The sequence below is a fragment of the Alexandromys fortis genome, unplaced genomic scaffold, assembly GCF_014885135.2.
Source record: "Alexandromys fortis isolate MF-2015 unplaced genomic scaffold, M_Fortis_MF-2015_v1.1 scaffold_220, whole genome shotgun sequence".
Classification (NCBI taxonomy): Eukaryota; Metazoa; Chordata; class Mammalia; order Rodentia; family Cricetidae; genus Alexandromys; species Alexandromys fortis.
In genome coordinates, this window is record NW_026068099.1 from 1,853,261 (window position 1) to 1,859,510 (window position 6,250).

A 6,250-nucleotide genomic window follows, 5' to 3' on the forward strand; every position below is an offset into this window, starting at 1 on the left:
AGAGAAGAGAAGAGAAGAGAAGAGAAGAGAAGAGAAGAGAAGAGAAGAGAAGAGAAGAGAAGAGGAAATGATGGCCAGGTTCATTCTTTGACCAAAAAAAAACATTTTTTCAATAACAAACCCATTCGATGTTTTTATGCTGACCTGGGGGCCTAATCACCTCTCAGTAAGTTCCATCTCCCAATACTTTAGATTGGTGACTAAGTTTAACATGTGTTTTGGTACAGACTATGTCAACCTGGGACTAGATAACAACAGTATTCGGATGCTTTCTCTGAAAAACAAGAAAATCAGAATAAAAATAATTGAGGTCACTTCTGATTACTTCTTGGAAATAACATCTGAAGAGTTCCATGAGATCGCCAACACTGATGGTATGAGCCACACTGTGTCACTCTGGCCTAAGTGTTGTTTGCTGTTCCCTGGAGCTCTACCTCCTTCTAAGGCTCACCCAGGGTCAGAGGAAGTGAGTCAAGGTAGAAAAGGTAATGGTCTGCCCACTTTTGCACACTTGAACGTACAGAAATGTCCTCAGTACTTGTCTCTGCAGTCTTTCTTTCCTCTCTCCCTCTCCTCCTTCAGAAGGTGGCCACTTCCTACTCCCTGGTCTGTCTCCACATTTATCTCAGTTTCGGCATCCTTAGAGATATGAGAACTGTCTCTCCACAGTTCTCCCACTTGAGAAAGACAAATCAGCCTTCAGAAGTTATTCCATTCTCCAACCTTCAATCTCTACCTGGCTTCCTCAGGCTCTTTCTCACAGTGTTCTAGATCTCCCTCAGAACCTCCACAAGGGTCCTGAGACCCACAGTTTTGATGGGGTCAAAGCATAGATCCATCACACCTTAGAGATGGCCTACTGGTCCACCTATCAGCGACTGTGTCCAGCGGCAGCCAGTTCCACCTTGGCTCCTGACCTGTCATGGAGTGTGTAAGAACAAGAGGGTTGGACGGTCCATGGTGTAAGACAACATGAGCTCCTCTTCCCACGCTAGTCTCTCCCTTCAGTTTAGCAGGCTAAAGTTCAACTCAACATCTAGGGTGGAGCATACCTAGCAGGATTTGGACTTCAGACACAGGAGGAGCTGAAATACACTTCCTAGTCTCTATGGAAGCCTTGTGTGAGACATTCTTCTTCTTCTAGTCATCACTTACTGAGTCCCTGTTGTGTTCCAGATTGCATGGGCTAGGGCTGGAGACTCCAGGAGAGGCAAAGAGTGAAGACACAGGCATTCAAATGGTGACAGAATTGCTGACTATGGATCATGGGATATGCAGAGAGCTGTAAGGGGTCTGGAGAGAGGACTGTAGTTGTGCAGTGTTCCAAGGCATTCAAAGTCAGAAACAAATATAAAGCAACATTTTCCATCTAGAACCAGAAACAACTTATACACCAGACATCATTTAAAACCAGTATTATTTTGTCCTGACCAAGGCCTATTTTTATTTCTTATGTATGTAAATGAACTCCCTGCCTCTGAGCAGGATGGTGACTTCTGGTACTACACAGCAACTCTGCCTTATGTAGGGTCAACAATTGGTCTCTGACCTTTGTACCTGTGACTGCAGGGTTTGCCAGCTATATAACTTACCTGTTTGATTGTGTCCTCATCAGATTGCAGGTTTCATGAGGGCAAAAGAAAAGATTCATCTTGCCTACCCGCATCCCTCAAATGCCAACACAGTTCTCAGCAGAGCTAGAGTTTAGATATTTACTGAGTGAATATCAGAAATAATTCAGAATCTATTGATACCCTCAGAGATTCCAGGGCCACTGTAACTTGGGCAAGGACCCTCTCTGAGTTTCTTCTGCTTTGTATAATCATAGAAAAAGCAAACAAAAACCTTCTATGTGTTGTATAAGAAAAGAATAGAAGGAATGTGATAATATATTTACATATAGAAAATGAAAAGAAACTAAGCTAAGTCACATAGATGCAATGAATTCTTGATTTCTTCTTTCTTCCTGACTTTTTCTCCTACCTCCATGTTTAGTCTAGTTTTAGGCTTATTGATATCAACTTGCCAAATTATATCAAGTTCAGAAAAGCATGTATAAAAGTGAACCCAAGGGATAATCTTAGTAGGAGGATGCCTTCACCTCAGTGAGGGTCTCTGCATCCAAATAGTTCCATCAAATCTCAGAAGAAATCCAGTCAATAGCATTAACAGAAAATCAAGGAGAAATAAGATATCTCTCCAAAGTAAAATGAATTATGCAAAACTGAATGTCAGAAGTCTAGGAAAGTTGCATGGAATTATTGGGGACTAAAAGGAGGGAAAGTTGGCAGAATTCAGCACGTTCTCTTGGAATGAGTGGTGTTGAGAGATAGCTTGTTAGCTGTTTGTGCAGGCAGGGGTAGACAGAGCTTTCTAACTTAAACAAACCAGAGACACATAACCTCGAGTTGGTTGTTTCCTGCCAGCTGGAGCTCAGGGTACACATAGGGGACTCAGGCAAGATGTCAGAAACAATGATAATGCTGGCTAGAGTTTGCTCAGCTTTCACTGGAGATCAGATAGTCTGTGTTTAATCCTATGACTTGATAGATGAGGAGTGTCACCACTCCCATTTTATAGAGGGAAGAAACTAAAGTGTGTTGATAGGAGCGGCGGACTGTGTCCCACCACCCAGCTAGCTTTACCTGAAATAATTACATGGAAACTGTATTCATTTAAACACTGCTTGGCCCATTAGTTCCAGCTTGTTATTGGCTAACTCTTATATATCGATCTAACCCATTTCTAATATTCTGTGTAGCACCACAAGCTGGCTTACCAGGAAATATCTTAACCTGTGTCTGTCTAGAGTGGGAGAATCATGGAGACTCCCTGACTTGGCTTCTTTCTCCCAGTATTCTGTTCTATTTACTCCACCCACCTAAGAGTTGACCTATCAAATGGGCCAAGGCAGTTTCTTTATTAAATGAAAGTAACTCCTCCATCAAAAGTGTGGAGAGTTTAAATGTCCTCCCCCACAAGCTCAGCTTTCTTTAAACTGCTGAACCTTGGATTTGGATTTACATTATCTGAACTGCCATTTCATAATCACAGGACTAGAAAGTGGAAGGCTGAGCCTGATGGGGAACTTAAGCTTTATGTGCTATGCTAAGAAGGATGTAACAGCAGTATCAGGAGGGCCTGTTGGTAAGCGGGATTAGAAGCAGGAGATTCCATCACTCAGGAAGTAATACTAGGCTAGTCCTGCCTAGGCTAGACATTCCATTGTTGTGGCAAATACCCATGAGAAATAACTCAAGGGAAGATGGACTTATTTTGGCTCAGGGCTTCAGAGTCTTCAGTTCCATGTCCCCTACCTACCCCCTGAGATCTGGGCCTGACGTGAAGTGGTACATCAAGGCAATGGAAGATGACAGAGGGTTAGTCAACTTAGCATCCTGGGAAGAAATGAGGGAGGATGGGACAAGTGTTGTGTCGGAGTTTCCTCTGTGATTAAAATCACTGAATTTAGAAGCAATCTCATTAATATGGAAGGTGTTTATAATGTGGTAAAGTAACAGGATGTTCTAAGGGGAGATAAAACAATTCAAAATAGCCTCAGGAAGTCCCTGAAACTGACCAGAGTCACTAGGCCCCACCCTCCTGGAGCATATGTAACCTGTAGAGACTGCTGAGAGATACTTTTAAATAAACCAAGCTGCAAAGAAGACTCTTAAACTGAGCTTCCTAGAGGACCAACTTTGCAGCTTGGAAGCAGAGAACAGTCAGTTGCCAGGAAGAGGTTTAGAACAGATGAACTACCTGCAAACAACACTCTTCAGCCTGTAGAACTGCTGACGGGTGTTGTTTTAACTTTGGCACAGTGACTGCACCTTAATCTATGACTATTTCAGCCAACAGTTGCAACTCTGCAGTTACAGGCCTGCTTCTCAGGAAGCAGCCCAGCCCCTCAGGCCATAGCCTGGCAGGAATTCTGTTCCCACAGGCATTGACTCTGCTGCTGTTAAATTTAACTAAATCTCTATTGTTTTATTTATAAATAAGACTCGAGAGTCAAAGGCTGGAGTGAAAACCTGCTGGCTCAGGGAGGTTGAGTAGCACCAAGCTAACCTTCTCTCCATGCTCGTGTCTCCAAAAGAGCATGTCCTTCTACTTTGCCAAACAAACAAATGAACAAAAAGCCATGCTGCTCTGTCTCTCCCGAATGCCCTCTGATGCTCTATGATTACTCTCTGTCAACTAGTTGCTTACTCAACTTCCTGGCCCAAGGTTAATTTTATTTAATTAATGCAAAGTGCAAACTTGGAGTTCACCAATTGATTGGATATTCCCCAATGTTTCCTTATATTTGTTTAAATAAAAAGAAAAGGTTTTAACTCTAACACAGTAAAACTGTATATAAGAAGAAGAAATTATCAAGTAAGGATTACATTCACAATGTCCAGTACATTAGCAATTCGGAGAAACTACATTATTATCTATCCTGTCTTGGTGAGTCCAAAGTTTGATACCTAATTCACTTTCTGTCCTAACTTGTATTACCAACCCAAAACTATCATTTTAGACCTCAAAACATTTTCTTAGATGTGGGTTGTCTTGGAATGATGGCATCTTTAAGGGACCCTGAGAAAACTGAGATAATGGTCAAGAACTGGGGAAACTAGTTATAACACTGGTTGTTCAGTCTGTGCTTAATGGGAAAATGCAGGACTTATCTGAAGTCCTGCTTGGAGTAGTCGATGAATCTGGACCCTCCCAGCTAATCCACTTAAAATTATCCTGAGCAGTTTGTAGTTCAAAGCTGATCTTTGGGTGGTGTTTGTCAGCTTAATAGTGTTACCACAACCCAGGAGGAATTGTCACTGTGGGGTCCCATCATCCTTTTGGAGATTTCAAAGATCACTGTTAAGAATGGTCATGGGTCATTTAAGAACACTTAAACATTTTAAATGCCATATGCAGGAGATCTCAGAGAAGTTAATGGGCCACAATCTAATAAGTATATCTGAGGTACACAAAATTAATTTTTACTTAACTGCTTCAGACTCGAGCCCAAAATAATATAGAGGAAGCTAGATGAAGCCTATATTTCTAGAATTAACTAGTACTCTACATGATCATTAGTATCAGGACAGATATATATATATATATATATATATTTCTTAAGACATGAATATTATCTCTAAATTATATATACATGTATATATAATGTGTATATATAATTTAGAGATAATAGTCATATCTTAAGAAAAGTCTTAAGAAAAGTTGTAAAGAGTCAAAATAAAACCAAAGGATTATGAGATTAGTAATAATAGATTAGTCCCTTAATTTTGGCTTTCTTCTGTCGCATATCAGGTAGCTCTTCTGAAATGAGACAGAGATTTTGGATTTTCCTTTAACAAGTATGCTTGAGTTTAGAGAAGGAAAGAGGTACAATCCAACTTCAAAGCCAGCTTTGATTTTAAATGGAATTGGGACCACAGAAAGATCATTTGCCTTTTATGTTTGTAGAGAACAGGAGAAAATTTATTAAATTTGATCCTGTTGCAAGCATGTTATACCATTAGGCCAATTTTACTCTTTTTCATGGGACATTTTTTTCTAGATGATTTGTCCGTCTTCTTCAGATGTCTCATTTGTCCAGTCACCTTCAGATTCCTTAATTAGATGCTTTTATTCTCCTAGAAAGACAAAAATCAAACCTTGCCCCAAACCTAATTTTTGAGAGTTCCTTTCTTTTTCAGGTTTATCTTTTTTGAGACAAACTGTTTTTTGACAACAGAAAAAGAATTATCTGTTTTTGTTTTTTGTTTTTCAAGACAAGGTTTCTCTGTGTAAGAGCCCTGATTGTCCTGGAACTTGCTCTGTAGCTCAGGCTGGCCTTGAATTCACAGAGATATGCCTGCCTCTGCCTTCCAAGTGTTGGGATTAAAGGCTTATGCCAGAACTGCCTTGACAAAGTATTATCTTTTTAATAATACAATTTTTTTCATACATGATCAAATGAAAGGCATTTGTTTGGTGCACACCTTTAATCCTAGTACTCAGGAGGCAGAGGCAAGTGGATCTCTGTGAGTTTGAGGCCTTCCTGGTCTACAAGAACTAGGTCCACGGCAGGCTCCAAAACGAAAACAAAAACAAAAGAAAAAGAAAGGCATCTTTTAGTCTTATAAGTCAGTTTGGATTGAATGACCAAGCTGTATGATGAACTATTGTTTCTTCTAATCAAGAGGTTTCTCCTGCTCAAATCTATTAATCTTGATGGTAGACATAACTTTTCTTCTCCTGT

General features: G+C 40.3%; 1 long non-coding RNA gene across 1 annotated transcript in view; it reads right to left on the bottom strand.

Moving 5' to 3' along the window:
• The window catches only part of LOC126489483 (uncharacterized), a 10,731-nt gene extending 5,641 nt beyond the window's left edge, over positions 1-5,090 (bottom strand). Inside the window, exon 1 of the long non-coding RNA XR_007588935.1 lies at positions 145-5,090. This is a non-coding gene — a long non-coding RNA (uncharacterized lncRNA). The remainder of the gene's footprint in view (positions 1-144) is intronic.
• Positions 5,091-6,250: the final 1,160 nt, after the last annotated feature.